This window comes from Pseudorasbora parva, chromosome 17 (assembly GCF_024679245.1).
Source record: "Pseudorasbora parva isolate DD20220531a chromosome 17, ASM2467924v1, whole genome shotgun sequence".
Lineage (NCBI taxonomy): Eukaryota > Metazoa > Chordata > Actinopteri > Cypriniformes > Gobionidae > Pseudorasbora > Pseudorasbora parva.
The window spans coordinates 3,447,396-3,465,196 of NC_090188.1; the positions used below are offsets into that span (position 1 = coordinate 3,447,396).

General features: G+C 38.6%; 1 protein-coding gene across 3 annotated transcripts in view; it reads left to right on the top strand.

Moving 5' to 3' along the window:
• arid4b (AT-rich interaction domain 4B) overlaps positions 1–17,801 on the top strand; it is a 151,363-nt gene that overhangs the window by 15,918 nt on the left and 117,644 nt on the right. The gene's annotated exons all lie outside the window — the stretch shown is intronic.

Sequence of the window (17,801 nt, forward strand, 5' to 3'; positions counted from 1 at the left end):
TGCACGCGCATTTTGGCAACGGAAGTGGTGTTGTTCCCTAGTGGTTCTAACATGTGAACGACTCCGAAAGTTTATCAAAACGGTTTCCCAGCATCAAAATGTCTAGCTGTTGCGTTTTTGGTTGCACTAATCGCTATTCCACCAATGGGCTTAAGTTTTAAAGGATTCCGACAGGATCACGGCCGTTTCAGAAGAACCGGCGGTACCTGTGGCTGCAGGCGATTAAATGCATTGATTGGAACGAGGACATAAAAATGCTTGCATAAAAAAAATCATTTGTAAAACATTTACTGCACTTGAAACTTAATTATTTATAATAAACCTCCCAACATTGGTGGCCACTGGTGTGTATAATGTACCCCCTATCCCCAGATTATCATATCAATAATCACACTACTTATCAATTTCATTTGTAATGATTTTATTAATAGTTTAATTGCAAAATAACCATCTGAGAAATGTATGCAAGCAACATAGTTGCTATTAAAGTACTGTAGCATTACAAAATTAAACTTTAAACAGAAGTGTGTCAACATAAAATGTAAGGAAAAGGATAAATGTATGTCGGTGTGAAGATTAAGAATAAATGTCGAAAATTGTATTGGACATTCTGTACATGCCCACAGACAACGTATTCATAAGCATCCAGTGATTTATATGCTTGTCTCGGGTGTACACGCTCGGTTTCTCGACTAAATACGTATCCGATTACTAAGTTATATCTGGCCATCTGCTAACGTCTTCTATCCACTCCACTATAGTACACGGATCTGGTAGCCGAATACCATTTGATAAAGTCAACTTTTTAAAATAACTTTCTCGGTTTGTGTTGCTTAATCCGCTCACGTAGCTTGACATGCTGCTGATTCTCGCCACTGTTTGTTGCCAAAATGCGCGCGCATACGTTGCTACGTCATGATTGTAAACAAACAGTAAAAGGGTCTATAGACTAAACTAGGTTAAATAACAAGGGGCAGTAGGGGAAGAGAATAGTCCAGTGGATGGCGAAAGCAATGTTGAAATGAAAGCATGCTCTGTCAAGGAGAAGACTGATAATCTTCTGAATTTAAGGGCCTGTTTACTAAGAGTGGGAGTCTTTTGGAATCTCACAATTTGATTTAAAATTGATTATTGGGGTCATGATTCGATTAAAACCCGATTCTAGATTTTGAATCAAATTTTGATTGAATATATGCATACGTTTGAGTGCCTGTGTGGAAAGATCGATGAACTGCGCATGAATCTTTCACAGAAACGGCTGATCTAAAACCGTCCTATTTGTCCACACACATAAGTCAACCTGTGCCTCAATTGGTTGTAGGCATGTGCCGATATCAATTGCCGATATCAAGCTTTTATCACGGTATACAACTTTATCACGATATTGAAATAAGTTCCAAAAAAAGTGTTGCCATAGTATAACAGCTTTAAGAACTATTTTTGTAATAACAAAAATAACTGAATGTTTAAATACAATAATGCACCAAAAATATATACAGCTCTGGAAAAAATTAAGAGAAATCAATTTTAAGTGGTCTCTTATTTTTTTCCGGAGCTGTAAAAGTTAATTTTTCAAACAGATTAAAGCGCAAAAGAATTAGGCTATAAAGAACAACAGGTAACAAATTACAATAAGGTCTCATTATTTAATGCATTAACTAAGATTGAGCAATAGCTACATTTGGTACAGAAAGTATAATGTTTTTGGTAATGTTAGTTAAGAAATACTGATCATTGTTAGTTTTATCTTAGGTCCATTAAAAAAGTTATTTTGATTTTAAAGTTATTAAACAGTAACTAAGAAATTAACATTACTTTTATATTTGAAAGGCGATAACCATATATTGGCCGATTTTGAGAGCCTGATTACAAAAAGAAAAGTCTCCCCATTAAAATCCATGTCCTAACACACAATTATGATGTTCTTATTATAACTTTATGTAGCCGATATGACAGCGCTCATTTTGAACTGAACTGTATTTTCCTTTTTGAAGTGATTCCAATCATATTTCAAGCTATTCAAAACCATCATGTTGAACATCTGAAGCATATCAGCTAAAGGAAATAATCCATTATTTATCGCTCTAATATATCGGCACAGTTTTCTTATCCAGCCAATAATGTTAACATTAAAATATATAAACATATATGAATAAAAACATATATCAGCTCGATAGTGATATGGTGACCCATATATCGTGCATCCCTAAAAAAATATAATGCATGCTGTTGCATTCTCAATATTTAGTAATTTAGCCTCAGATGCAGGATATACTCATTCGCTTTTACAAGCAGGTATTGATTTAATTCTGATACCAAAACCAATATTTGCCATTTGCTGTCTTATTTAAACTTTTGTCATTTAAAATAGAGTGGTGTTTTTAAAAAGCAAAGTTTAAAAATGCATGCATTAAGGTATACTAGCTAGTTTATTGCTCCATAATGGATCCATTTCGCATTCACCAACATGTATAAATACAACAGAAAGAAGTGTTAAACTGACGTGTGTGGTTTGTTCAGAGACTGTAGGGCTCTTAAATGTACTCAACATATTATTATTGAAAAGACCTTTTAAATGTTCTTCCGCGTTTCTCCCTCGTTTTGGCGGTTTGTCGTCACACAGGGTTAGATTTCTGAAAAGCTTAAGGTGCCCTCAACTCTTTGTTTTCTCTCCATGGTCATATTTTAATATTCATGTGTCTGTAATGAGTGTGTTTTATTGGTTGTTTCCTCACAGCATCATTTTGTAGGGCTTTGCAAACCTGTATTAACTCTAGTGTGGAGTTTTTCTACAATATTCACTCGTCACAAAGGGGCATTCTAGTCAATCTACTGCAGTATTTCCTCTCTCAATAAATAGAAAATGTGTTAACACCCGGTCATGCATTAGAAAAAACATACCGTCATCTACCACGAAACCGGTATAATTTAGAAAAATACCGTGATATACATTTTTGGTCATGCAGCCCAGCAGTAACTCACAACTTTGTGTGTGTGTGATTGGGATGCGCGGTGTACCGGTACTGGAAAAATACCGGTATATATTTTATTTCAAACGGTTCGATATCATGATTTCACACATTTCGTTATGCTGCTGTTCTGAAGTTCACCGCTAGATGGCAGCGCGCTACCCAAACTGACCCGAAACAACCGGCAAATGTGACGACATAAGCCCCGTTTCCACCAAAATTACCCGGAACAATTTGTACCAGGAACTTTTTTACAGGAACTTTTCTCCCCCCCAGAACTGCAGCTGTCTGCGTTTCGACCGCGATAAAGTTCCGAGAAGATTTGGCAGATTAGCCCGGTGATCTAGGACTGCACGCGACTGTTCCTCCAAGCCAGTGACGGACAAGGGCTGTCACTTTTCGATATGCATTCGAAGATGACGTGAAATATCCGTAATCGAACTATAAATAAACTATCCGGTTTTTAAAGTGCCATGTACAGGGCTCTACGCTAACTTTTTTCTTGAGGAGCACTTGTGCTCCTAATTAAAAAAATTTAGGAGCACAGTCAAAAATGTAGGAGCACATTCTAATCCATCAAACACATTCCAATTATAACTTTGCCATTACAAGACGATATTTGTCCTTTAATGTCCAGGGTCATTTTTACCATTATAAGAGCAATGTTTTCTAATCTTATTAAATGTATGCATCATCTGTCAATTTCTTAAATTCAACATAATTCTGACATTATATTATCATTAACTTCTGAGAGTACAGCACAAATACACACAAAAAGCAGAACTGGACTTCATACTATCAAACACCTGTGCATTTAATGCATGAGTTAATGTTGTATGAATGTTTTACATATAAGTTTTTGAATTTAGAAATATGTACAAATTAAACTTTAAAAGTTTAATATTTTAAATAAAAAAAGTCCATGCAAAGTATAAATATGAAAATAAAAACCGCCAGTAGGTGGCGGCAAGTCATTCAGTCAATAGTTCAAAACACAAGATTCATTTGAATCAAATCGCTTGGAGATGCGAATCAGTCTCGGTGAGGCTTTGATTTTCACAAATAGACAGTGTTGTGGCTAAAACGTTGTTACTTAATATCAACTTGTCTATTAGATTGTTGTACGAGATCAGTATCACACATGCAATCATGCCAATACTCGGAGCTCTAGCAAGCTGTAACTTTTGGCGCTCTGGCGCTTCATAAACAGAACCGCATGCGTCTCGCGGGGGAACATTGCAGCCGGATCTACTTCTCTCTGTTTGTGGTGAGTCACGCAGATATTGTGCTAATCCGCAGCGGGAAAAATTTATTTTGTGTGTAACGTTACGGTGATTCAGAATAAGACAAAAACCCGGTTTGGAAAAAATCTTCATGATATACTCGCTCATTATATACATTTAGTATTTTTTTTAAACAGCATGTGTGATAAAGATTAACTCAAGGGCTTTTTAAATGTATTATTAATACATTATTGTTTGATGGCATTTATGCCCCAAGCATCCGCTAATTTCTGGGTTTATGATAATCCAAACGTGGTATTTCCAGTTAATTTTGATTTGGCTGATAAACAGCGCGACGCGTCTGGTAAAGTGCGCATGGCTGCGTCGTCAGACTCGTCACACGTTTCACTTCAATCGTTGTAAACAATCGTTGTTTGAAGTGTAGTCCGTCGCACACGTTTTTGCTCTTCTTCTGCTGAGTGCTGACTGAAGGCATGAAAAGCAGTTGATTGCAGTAGGAAACATAGCCTAACAGTTTCTCAGTGTTGATTCAGTCAGTGTTGTAGTTTTTATTCTGATTGTACACATCCATTCATGAGAATCGATCGGGTCACTCGCACCGGTGCGCCTAAATATTTTTTCACAGTCGCACGCAGTAATTTTTAGGCGTAAATGCGCCCAAAATGGGCGTTATGTAGAGCCCTGATGTAGCGCAATTTTTTTTTTTTTACTGTCGGTGCGTTTACATGGAGCACTGTAATCAGTTTAAAAGTCCAATCTGAAGAAAAATGCTCCATATAAACACCTGATCAATCGTAATAAAAATGCCCAAACTGAATGAAATTTTAATCGTTTTGAGATGGGTGGATAAACCTTTTCATGAATCGATCAAACGAAACATTTCACCATGTAAATGACCTGACCGGATTACTTTTGAGTGCGTCCTTTTGTGATGTACACAGCGCACCTTCACCACTGAAGAGCACACGTCGTGCTCATGCACCAAGCATGACAAGAGAGGAAATTACATTTTTCTGAGGGATAAACTTTTTATTTCATAAGACGTTATGAAGATAATGTTGGCATAATGACACTGTCCCTACGCCTATGTAAGCAAACAATCATTAACTACTTCAACTGCGCCTGACATTAGAATTTATTTTTTCTGAGATGATTATTACACTTTACAACAAATTAATAGCTTTTATAAAACCGTAAAGTCCTGGTGGCCGTTGAGAGTTGCTATGGCATCCGTAAACACATTCCAGCTGCTGGAGATGACGGCGTTGTAGATAATTCAATATATTCGAATGCATTGCTTGATATTTTAATTCCGTTCGAACTAGATTTTTTTTTCCAAAAATGACAGCCCGGACAGTATTCATTTTTGTGTGTACCGATTGAAAGATTTAGTGGACTGTTTAGATGAGACGTTATCTAAACCGATCTGGTGTTTACATGTGATGACTTTCAATCGCAATCATTTTGTCACATAAGCAGTTTGTCTGCCGCATCAAAAATGTCAACGCTGTTTTCTCCAGCAGCTGAATGTGTTTACTGTAGCCATAGCAACTCTTAGCGGCCACCAGGACTAATACAGTATTATATTATAAGCTATTTATTTGTTTAAATAATCATCTGAGAAAAAAATAATCTTCTGTCAGGCGCAGTTAAAGTAAAAACTGCCTGTGGCAATATACGCTGTGTCATTACTCCAACATTATCTTCATAACTTACGAAATAAAAAGTTAACCCCTCAGAAAAATCATGTCAACATGAGCGCGGCGTGTAAGACTGATTATTACTGAACGTAGACCGAACCTCGCAAAAGACTTTTAAAAATGCCGAGTTGAAATAAAATGCTGCGTCAGCTCAACCAATCAGCATGTTCAGCGCCCAAGTCCCGCCCTCGAAAGTTCCTGAACTTTGAAAAAGTACTACCTCGCGAGCAGGGCCGTTTGGAGGGGGAAATATTTACCCGGAACTTCATTTAGACCCTGGTTCCTGCGGTCTAAACACACTGAGTACCACCCAAAGTTCCTGGTTCCTGGGTAAAGTTCCTGTGGTGGAAACAGGGCTATAGACGAACAAAATGGATAAAGCAGTTGAATCTCACTCAAGATGCCCAAAACGAATTAATAAAGAGAGGAGTAGAAGGGAAATTTGTAATTACTTTGCTTATAAAACTGATGAAGAACCATCAAACCCAGCCAAGAAGCATCTGTCACTATCCTGACTTTAAGACTTCTGAAGAGATCGACAGGTCAGTGATCATTCAAACCATCTCATTTAGACATTTTTGTTTTTTTAAAGGGATCCCATGGTGTTGAGACTTGTATGGCTTAATATAACATAAATGATGTCTCTTACTGAATTATGTAGTAGAAAACCCATGAAAGATCTACGTTATTTAAAAAATCGATTTTATATTTGGACCATGGGCGGCGCCATTTTGTTTGCGTTCTAGGTTGATGACGTAGAGTGGTTGAACTCCTCAATCAGCTGGCGTTACCCGTTGCTATTTTTACCACAACGCAACTCGAAAATTGTTTCAGAGTTAAACAAAACAAATGAATTGCTTTGTAATTGTACTTAAAACACACTCAAACATACATGTGCACACAAACTCACCTACACAAGTCACAAACAGATCGGCGGGCGCGCACACACACACCTCTGACAGACTGCTCTGTCTCAATCGCATGCATCATCACCAAAACATCCTGCCTCTCTTCCTCACGTTACTTTATCCCATCGTCCTACCTAGATATTTCCCTCTGCTGGTCACATTAGGCATTATAGTTAATCTACTATCAACAGTCTATCTGGGGAACAGGATGTGTTGAACAGGATATACACAGGGAATAGATTGAGGGTTATGTATGCGCGCGCAGTGCGTGCGTGTGTGTGTGTGTGTTCGCGCCGATCTGTTGGGCTGTGTGTGTGTTCGCGCCGATCTGTTGGTGTGTGTGTGTGTTGCTGTGTTCGCGCCGATCTGTTGGGGTGTGTGTGAGTCTGTGTGAGAGAGAGAGTTTGTGTCCACATGTATGTTTGAGTGCGTGAAGTCGGACAGCTGTTTGTAAATCGGCTTTACACTCGTTATTGCGGTGAACGTGAGACTGAATGACTGCACTCGAACATGTCCACTATGGTGTCGGACAACACTACAAATGTCCGTCCCTTCAAATAATGCCCTATTTAAGGGTATAGGGTCGATTTCAGATTCAGCCCCTGTCGTGGAGACTGAGCAGCCCAACATCTCGATTGAGACAGAGCCTGTCGTGTGCGCGCCCGCCGATCTGTTTGTGACTTGTGTAGGTGAGTTTGTGTGCACATGTATGTTTGAGTGTGTTTTAAGTATAATTACAAAGGAATTCATTGGTTTTGTTTAACTCTGAAACAATTTTCGAGTTGCGTTGTGGTAAAAATAGCTACGGGTAATGCCAGCTGATTGAGGAGTTCAACCACTCTACGTCATCAACCTAGAACGCAAACAAAATGGCGCCGCCCATGGTCCAAATATAAAATCGATTTTTAAAATAACGTAGATCTTTCATGGGTTTTCTACTACATAATTCAGTAAGAGACATCATTTATGTTATATTAAGCCATACAAGTCTCAACACCATGGGATCCCTTTAACACTGATCAACGCACACACACAGCCTAACATAAGATCGAATATCACAATCTCCAGCGTTCGTTTCAACCAATGACATTTAGATCTCATTATATTTGCACGCGTACTATTGCACTACATTCACGTTAGACACAACCGCCTGTGTTTATGTGAATACTCACTAAAGACGGACATTTTTACATCATTCTGTGTATTTGACTGTTTAAGGAAACTTAATGTGTAATGTGCGAGCTCTAAGTGACAGGTTTGTGTGTGTGTGTGTGTGTGTCGTTATGAGCTCATATCTCCTCTAACTGTTATTACGAAATGCTATAAAATCTCTTGCGTGTTCAAATGATTTCCGTTCTCCATCCCGAGACGAGCGTGAAATGTTGAATCGGATTATGCAGATCGCTTTAGTGTAGTGCGACGTCTTTTGAACCCAGAAGCAATTTGCTGATTTTGAGAGATTTTTGCTGAAATTATTTCTCACAAGGAAGTTTTCAAATGACTGATTTGATGTGATAAGCTTTGCTGATTCATTTACTAATAAACATTTGTGGTAATTTCCCACTTTATAAACTCAAAACTTGCATAATTCTACTCGTTCTCATGCAATATACCCGCGGCAATATCGACAGTGTGGTATTGTTTTAATATCGTTACTTCGGTATTAAATTGTGGTACCATACCGAAGCCAAAATTGTGGTATCGAGCCATCCCTAGTGTGTGAGCTCAAAATCCTGCTCAATCTATGCCACCCCGTGCTTAAACTCAGGCCCTGTAACACCAGCACCATTAAACCGGAGTGAATGAAACGAGAGAGGAGGTGGGTGTGTGTGAACCCGCTGTCGGAGAGAAGAGAGCGCAGCTGGTATTGGTGTATGGAGACTGTGGAAAATGTGCTTCAGATATTTCAGTTTTTATTTTTCTCACAGCAATAAAGTGCATCATGCAGCACAAGTTAATAGCAGTTGTAAACAGGCCTTAAGGCCCACTGTGCATGAGTTCAGTCTTCAACAGCGCTGTGATGAGAGTTCAGGCAGTGACGTGGAGGTGCAGTGGGCACTGAGTCACGCTCCATTAGCAAACTCCAACACTTTTTGCTTCCACCCCTGTAACATATGGTCATGCCCAGCAGCGAGGATGACAGCATGAAGATTATCACAGAGATCCATCATGCACTAGTGGTCAAGTCGGTGGCGGCGCTCAGACTCTCTGTTGGCTGTGGTTGCTTGAATGACCATAAGTGGTACAATGAGATTTACCCATCTGCTCCATTGACTAACCTGAGGCTCTTGTTCACATTGTTCATCAAGCTGCACTGACTGAACTTTTACTGCTCTTTTAGGTTTAGTATTATTATACTCGGGAAGAGAAGGCCATTTAATTGTCATGCTTACATAGTTTCTCACACACTAGAGACAGATGCACATTAGCCGAATCAACTCTTGTGTTTAGTGTCACGGCCAGCTTGTTTCAAGCCACAGCTTTAAAGAGGAATCACCGGTGTTTAGCAAATACAAGTCATTTTTTATTATCTTTAATGAATCTGTGTGATTATGATTTGATAGAATGAAGCAAGTGCGCCTTGTGGCTTCAATTAACTTGTAATTTGAGGTTATAGTGCAGCAAAATATATAGTTTTTCCATTGATTATTGGTAAATGGTAAGACTGCAGTTATATAGCGCTTTTAACAGACTTATGGCCATCCAAAGCGCTTTACATATTGCCTCACATTCACCCATTCACACACCGACGGCGGTGTCAGCCATGCAAGGCACCATCGTCGGGAGCAGCTGGGGTTAGGTGTCTTGCTCATGGACACTTCGACACTTGGTCAGGTGGAACCGGGGATCGAACCCCCAACCTTACGTTTTGTAGCCAACCTACATAAACCACTGTGCCACTGCCGCCCATTATTGTGATGTGTGCATCTGTGATAGTAACATCACAGGATGTGGGATGCCAGGTAGGGATCGTACCGTACGGACCTGGCACCACGGTTCTAAACACACGTGATTCTCGGCTTAATTGCAAAGTTTAACCATCAAAGAGCTAAAGTCTATTGTTTTCATGTGTTTTAGGTCCTGTCAGTTTAAACATTCGAGTGATTTTAAAACCGCTTGAGCACAAGAAGACTCAAAACAGAACTCAATTCAGAACCATGTTCTGCACGCACAAACACAGAGCAGCACAGACAGTAAATATACAACAGAATGAAAACAATGCAAATTTTGTTCTATTTCGCATCTATTTGTACTTGAACGGACATATACACGCCAAATTATGTCAAAATACCTTTCTCTGCAAGTATCATAAACAGTCATTTGTGGCTTAAGAAAGAAAATGCATATCATTATATTGGATCCGTGCATTAGCTCTTAAAGTGACAGCAGTCTAATATTCCTGATGTTCGATGTCCTTAATGTGAATCAAACAACAAAATACAAGGAGAAAATCACTTTTGTAGCTGTAACAAAGATAAATTATATTTAATTTATACTGAGAAGACATTTGATTATTCGACCAGTACCTGGACACTGTTAGACTGATCTAAAAACATAAAGCACTGTTTATTTCATTTGTATCTTTGTTCTATTGTATTTATTTATGCTTGTAACTTGTTTATTATTAGTGCAAATTCACTCCAATCATTCTCGAATGATTAATTCTTTCCAAATAGAGCTATTCAAGTCATCTGGTGAAATTTTCGTATTGCAATATATATTGCAGAAAAGCAAATTATATCCGTTTTTGTCCAATATTGTGCAGTTCTAGGTTATTGTTGGCTGTATACTGTTATATCCTGCCGAATGCGTCTTTCTTAAATGGAGCCACCGATCATGGTGCTCGTTGTTGTACTGCATTTTTAAACACAATTGCAATGTTTGCAATATTAACATTATCGTCATTTCAAGTAAAATTATACCAAACATAACTGTCATGTTCTGGTCAGTGTGACTAAACACATTTTTGCCCTTTAAAACTTTTTATTTTATTAATTTTTTATGTGAATATTATGACATGAGTAAAGTAAAAAGCTTTGTTTCCAAAGGAAATAATGGGTTAGCAGGCAAATGTTAGCCTACATCACGACCAAGGAAGCAATTGTAACTTTTGTACTAAGTCGACCAAGCCTTTTCTCGTCGACTAACATTTAGTTGACTAACTAGGGGGCAGCCCTAATTTAGGGTTTTTTATGAAATGGTTGACACCATAATAATAAACTAGACTGAAAAAAAAAAAAACATCAAACAATTAGTAACATTTTTTTACTTCAAATATAATATATTCAGATTCATTCACAGATATAAAATGTAAACGTCTTCACTTTCTGTCTGACTTAGGGATGGCTCGATACCACAATTTTGGCTTCGGTACGGTACCACAATCTAATACCGAAGTACCGATATTAAATCGATACCACAAGGTCTGATATTAGCGCGGGTATATTGCACGCGAATGAGTACAATTATGCAAGTTTTGAGTTTATAAAGCAGGAAATTACCACAAATGTTTATTGTAAATTAATTAGCAAAGCTTATCACATCAAATCAGTCATTTGAAAACTTCCTTGTGAGAAATAATTTCAGCAAAAATCTCTCAAAATCAGCAAATTGCTTCTGGGTTCAAAAGACGTCGCACTACACTAAAGCGATCTGCATAATCCGATTCAACATTTCACGCTCGTCTCGGGATGGAGAACGGAAATCATTTGAACACCTAAGAGATTTTATAGCATTTCGTAATAACAGTTACAGGAGACATGAGCTTATAACAACGACACACACACACACACACACACACACACACACACACACACACACACACACACACACACACACACACGCCTGTCACTTAGTCACGCTCGCACATTACACATTAAGTTTCCTTAAACAGTCAAATACACAGAATGATGTAAAAATGTCCGTCTTTAGTGAGTATTCACATAAACACAGGCGGTTGTGTCTAACGTGAATGTAGTGCAATAGTACGCGTGCAAATATAATGAGATCTAAATGTCATTGGTTGAAACGAACGCTGGAGATTGTGATATTCGATCTTCTGTTAGGCTATGTGTGTGCGTTGATCAGTGTTAAAAAAACAAAAATGTCTAAATGAGATGGTTTGAATGATCACTGACCTGTCGATCTCTTCAGAAGTCTTAAAGTCAGGATAGTGACAGATGCTTCTTGGCTAGGTTTGATGGTTCTTCATCAGTTTTATAAGCAAAGTAATTACAAATTTCCCTTCTACTCCTCTCTTTATTAATTCGTTTTGGGCATCTTGAGTGAGATTCAACTGCTTTATCCATTTTGTTCGTCTATGTCGTCACATTTCCTGGTTGTTTCGGGTCAGTTTGGGTAGAGCGCTGCCATCTAGCGGTGAACTTCGGAAAAGCAGCATATACCGAAATGTGCCAAATCATGATATTGTACCGTTTTAAATAAAATATATACCGGTATTTTTCCAGTACCGGTATATCGCGCATCCCTAGTCTGACTGTTGCATCCCTGGACTTCTGAAAGTTTCATAGCTGCCAGTTAAATCAGTTTTTATATCCAGTATTTATCAGATGTTTAGTGATAGACCGGGCGTATTACTCGCTAGTTAATAACAGTAGAAGTGGGCAGCAGACTGTCCAAAACTCAATGAGATCTCCGGCCTGCTGAGTGAGCACTACTGAATGTTGTAGCAATCTTGGCATGTAATTATATCACATGACATCACATCCTCGGTCATTTGAACGCTGTGTGTGCTAATTTTGAGCTGGTCATAACAGACGCTTCCCTCCCTCTGATATGATAATACAAAAGAAATGGCAGACAGGGCCGGTGTTTATCTCGCTTGCGTACTCCAAAGAGCGTGTTAACATCCGTCTGGATGCGTTGGCTTCCCCGGCCGTTCTGAGAAGCGTTTAATTTCACCTTGTGGCTAGAAATGCTGATGTCAACGCTCCCTCGACGATACTGCGACCTCAGCCAGCGGCGTTGAGAAATGATTATTGCAAATGGTGTATTAATCGGGCTTTGGCTCTCAGGTATGCAGATATAAGTAACACATCTCAGGACTAGGAAACCTGTTCTTTGTGTGCTTGTGTTATTAAGCAGAATATTGCAGGAGAAATAAGACGTTGGGCTGAATTGCAATTCCTGGAAAAAAAAGGGATTTTGGTTTATAATTGGATTGTAATTTTTTGGTAACGCTTTATTTTAGTGTCCTTATTACATATTTACTTACCATAGTAATAACAGTAAATTATGCACAATTATATGCAACTAAATCTCAACCTTAACCCCTAACCCTATACCGTCATACATGTTGTTAAATAATATTACTTAGTACTTAAATATATACTTTAGGGGTGACCCCTAATAGTCGAAGATTCGATGCATCGATATCCAGGACCAGATTCTACCACTGATCTCATGGTCGAATCTTCGCCGGTGTTATGAAACGAGGATCATACCATTTTAGGCAATATGGGTGTGCTCAATATTAGTGTTATAGACGTGTCGCGGCGCTGAGGGATCGCCCCTTTAAGAGCACTGAGCTTCGCACCGGATGCACCGTGCCTTTAAAATTCGAACACACATACACCGACGGCATTTGACGTCTGTCCGCGGCGATTAAATGTATATATATATATATATATATATATATATATATATATATATATATATATATATATATATTAGGGATGTCAACGATTAATCGATGATCGATTAATTGTCGATAAGACATTTGATCGATAAGACTTATCGATCATCGATTAAGCAGGGTCATGCGCGTGCGTGAGGAAACGGGAGGAAAAATGACGCGAGCGTGCCCGAGTTCTATTTGGGACCATTTAACAGCTGGAGTTACACCTTCATCATGACTGCAAGCTTGCATGTGCATTCACAGCCTTTTGTGCAAATGTAAGTTGTAATATTGTGTTTATTTTGTGCAGGCCTATCTTTAGCTGATTTATCTCATAAGGATGCATTTGGTTAATAATTAACGGTAGAGGCGAGCGGTAGTAAAAGCGTGGCGGTGATCAGCTTCAGCTCCAACAGCACTAATAATGACTATGATTGGGACTGTCATATTACACAACATTAATGAGAACACTATTGTAATAAAACATTGTGATTGTTAATTATTTGGGTTTATTTGCCGTGTTCATTGCGTTGATCCAAGAAGAGCGCGTGCACAACATGAGTCACGCATTCTGACTCGCGCATGTAACTTAGTTCAAGTTCACTTGTGCATTCGCATCAGATTGTGCTTGTTATATATGTGATCAATCATATAGGATGCGTTTCTTTCAGCGAAATAAAACGCACTAACAAATGGCTTCAGTCAGTAATGGCTACCGGTTTTCATTCAGTTTAGCGCATACAGAGCAATGCATAATAACGATGATTGGGACAGTCATATTATATACCAGAAATGAGAACACTTTTAATAAATGGTTGTAAAGTCATTGGGTTTAGGTGCCGTGTTCAGAGCGTTGTTCCTAGAGCGCGTGAACACCACGCGTCTCCCATTCTGAATGAATATCAGCAACTCAATTCAAGTTCACTTGTCCATTCGCATCATTTTGTGAAGATATATAATTTGTAATATTTTGTTAACTTCATATAAATCTGATTAATCTCATATAGGAAGCTTTTTGTTGAGTTAAATAACGTGCTAGCAAAGTTTCAGTGTAACTACCAGTGTTGATTCAGCGCATCCGCTTCAGCTCGCGCTGTTCAAACAGCAACGCACGACTAATAATAACTATGATTGGGACTGTCACATTACATAACATTAATGAAAACAATATTTTAATAAATCGTTTTGAATGAACTGGGTTTAGGTGACGTTTCAGCACGTTGTTCTTGCAAGTGCGTCCACACATTCTGAATAACAGATCTGAGGCGGCGTTCGTGTTGTATTACATGTTATATTTGGTTATTAAATAAGTAATTTAATTAAATTATAAATAACATCGACTAATTTTACAATCCCATAGCCCTTTGTTTAGATAAAAAAAAATCCTTCTCATTCATTTGGTGAAGAACATGGCGTTTTGAGCAGCATTGCACATAGGCCTACTGTCATGCTGTCGGCTATAAGCCACTGCTGTAGACGCATATTTCAGTATTATGGTTAACGATTAATCGATTAATTGACCGTTAATTTAAACGACGATCGATCATGGGAATTTGTGAAAATTGACATCCCTAATATATATATATATATATATATATATATATAAACATACTGATTTCACCCTGTGCTACAAGATACACTCATCGTGCAGCTCTTCTGTCAGAAGTCGATTCAAAATTGAGCTCAAGCGTATATCAGCGATGGAAATTAACTTTTTTGTCCACCGGCCACTGTGGCTGGTGGATTTCAAAATCTACCAGCCACTCCATGTTTTTACAGCCACTTTCTTGTTTTTAACCGACAATGTTTAACTGCATGTGAAAAATGAATACTACAAGCTCTACAATACTTAAGCTGTTTATTTAATCTCAAATCTCAATGAAATACTGACATTCTTTCACTCTTATACACACACAAACCATGAACTGATATACATTTCATTACATGAGTAGGGCTCTGTGTTCTCTCTCTTTTTTTTTTTTTTTACCCGGTTGGTCAACAATGAAACTATTAGTTTTGGCATCTTCTGAAGCGTGTTGACGACACACCGAACAGAACATTGTCAGTAGGGATGCACAGAAATAAAAATTATTGGCTGAAACCGAAGCACTAATTTTTTTTTGCCAATTATCCATTGCATTTATGGCTAATGCTGTGACTGAGTAACTTTACTAAAAATCAAGGCATTGCGATTGCATTAATTAATATTAAAGTTTCAAATAATAAATCAATTACAAATTATGCAAATATTTATTTAGCTCATTGCAACATCAAACAGTATAAAATATAATTCAAAGTAAAATGTTAAACTCAACCTCACTCATGTGTACATTAAATAATAATGTACAGGTCTACTGGCCTGCAGAAAGGTACAGAAATGTAATAAAGTAATCAAATGTAAAATAACTGCATATTTAACTGTTTAAATGAAAGATTAATCCTTACTAAACTTACAAAAGCTATTCAATCAAGAGCAGTGAGTGATGTCCTTTTGTTTGACATTAAACAGACAGCAGTAAAGGCTACTGCCCCTTTAAGACCTAGTGCTGGGATATGCTCTTCTTTCTCGACTGTATAACGTTCACTTGAGGCATATTCAGACTATGTCTGCTTGGATACTCATCAAGATGGACATGTTGACATACTTTTTGTGGGAGTTTGTCCATTTAAGCGCAAGACTTGAAAGAGAATTTTTTTGAGAATTGATTTTTTGAGAAAAGAGAATTGATTTGCGCGCTGTGAGACGGGTGCGCGCTTCTGGATGACAGTGACGGATCTTCTTTCAGCGCGCGTGAGTTCGTATTCGCGTCTTCTGGCACTACATCTGGGTAAATGACTACATCTGAAAACGACTGGTCATATTCGGACATGCGGCCGCACTCGCATGCACTGAACACAGTTTATAAAGAGGGGAAACAGTATGCTATTTTTATTTACCCGCCACGGTGGCCGTTAGGTGAAGCGAGTTTACCTGCCACAACTCAAAATCACCCGCATTTGGCTGTTGGCGGGTGCTAATTTCCATCCCTGTGGTATATAATGTTCACGTCTGCCTGTTGTGAGATCCCTGAGACACGGCGCTGAGCTTCAGTCCGGTGTTCGACCCCCTTTAGGCACAATCGGCTTAAGAACGTGCATATAAACGCACTCAAAGTGTTCTTTTCCGTTTTTTGGGGTCGAAAGCTTATAAAAACTCAGCTATGTGTTTTTTTTTAGCTTGTTTGCTGTACACACGGTCACATATCAGCTTTTAGACATTGTTCTGTTTTTTGTAATAAGTCTGAAATGACAAGGAGGCGCTTCACGCAATAGAAAGTCAATGGAGACGGTTGGATCGTTCCCCTCCCCTTGTGTGGGCGTGTACCGTATGTTATTGTTGTTCCTCTATACCCTGGTTTCTCAAATGCACTGATTTTTACAAAGCTCATCATTTTGAAAAGTGTGGTGTGCTCTGATTTGCCAGCGGCACTGGAGCATTGTGATTTGCCCGAATACCTTAAACATGTGACGGAAAGGTCATGCCCCTTACCATATTTGGAACATCAGCTCCCGAAGCAATATTGACGGGTGATAATGTATCTGTGTGAAGGTGTAACGGTTGTGTTGTGTTTGTAGGAGAGAGAGAGAGAAAAAAAGATTTTTCTCTGTGACCTCAAATGTATTGATACACGTGTGGATATGCTCTACAATGTGTTCAGTTGTTTTCCACCAAAAATACCTTCATAATAATGTCGGTGGTACTACCTTATCAATTCGAGCACAAATCTGATCCGGAAAATGCAGATTTCATAAACGCCGTCGTCACCCGATGAGCTGAGCCCTGATCAGCACATAATGCTGTGTGTGTGTTTAAACTAAACTCATTTAAGCCTTGCAAACATTCAAGAGCAAGACGTGAAAGAGAACTCGTGCACACTGAAAGGAGATTTGTGTGTGTGTGTGTGTGTGTGTGTGTGTGTGTGTGTGTGTGTGTGTGTGTGTGTGTGTGTGTGTGTGTGTGTGTGTGTGAAGCGCGCACACGGCGTGTCCCAGATAGCACGCAAATATTGAGTTCTCTTTCAAGTCTTGCGCTTGATTGGACAAATTCACACAAAAAGTATGTCAACATGCCCGTCTTGGCAAGTATCCTTGCAAACATAGGAGGTTATGTCTTAGGTAACATGTAAACAGTGGTTAAAGACGTGTGTTTATGTGTAACTGTGTGTACGGAATCTGTGCATTATGTTTTAAAGGGAAAGAAGCCTTTTCCTGCTGCGTGTGTGCGTGCGTGTTTGTGTGTGTGTGTTTAATGTTAATCAGACAACAAATGACAGAAATCACTCTCTCGAATGATTCAACTTTTT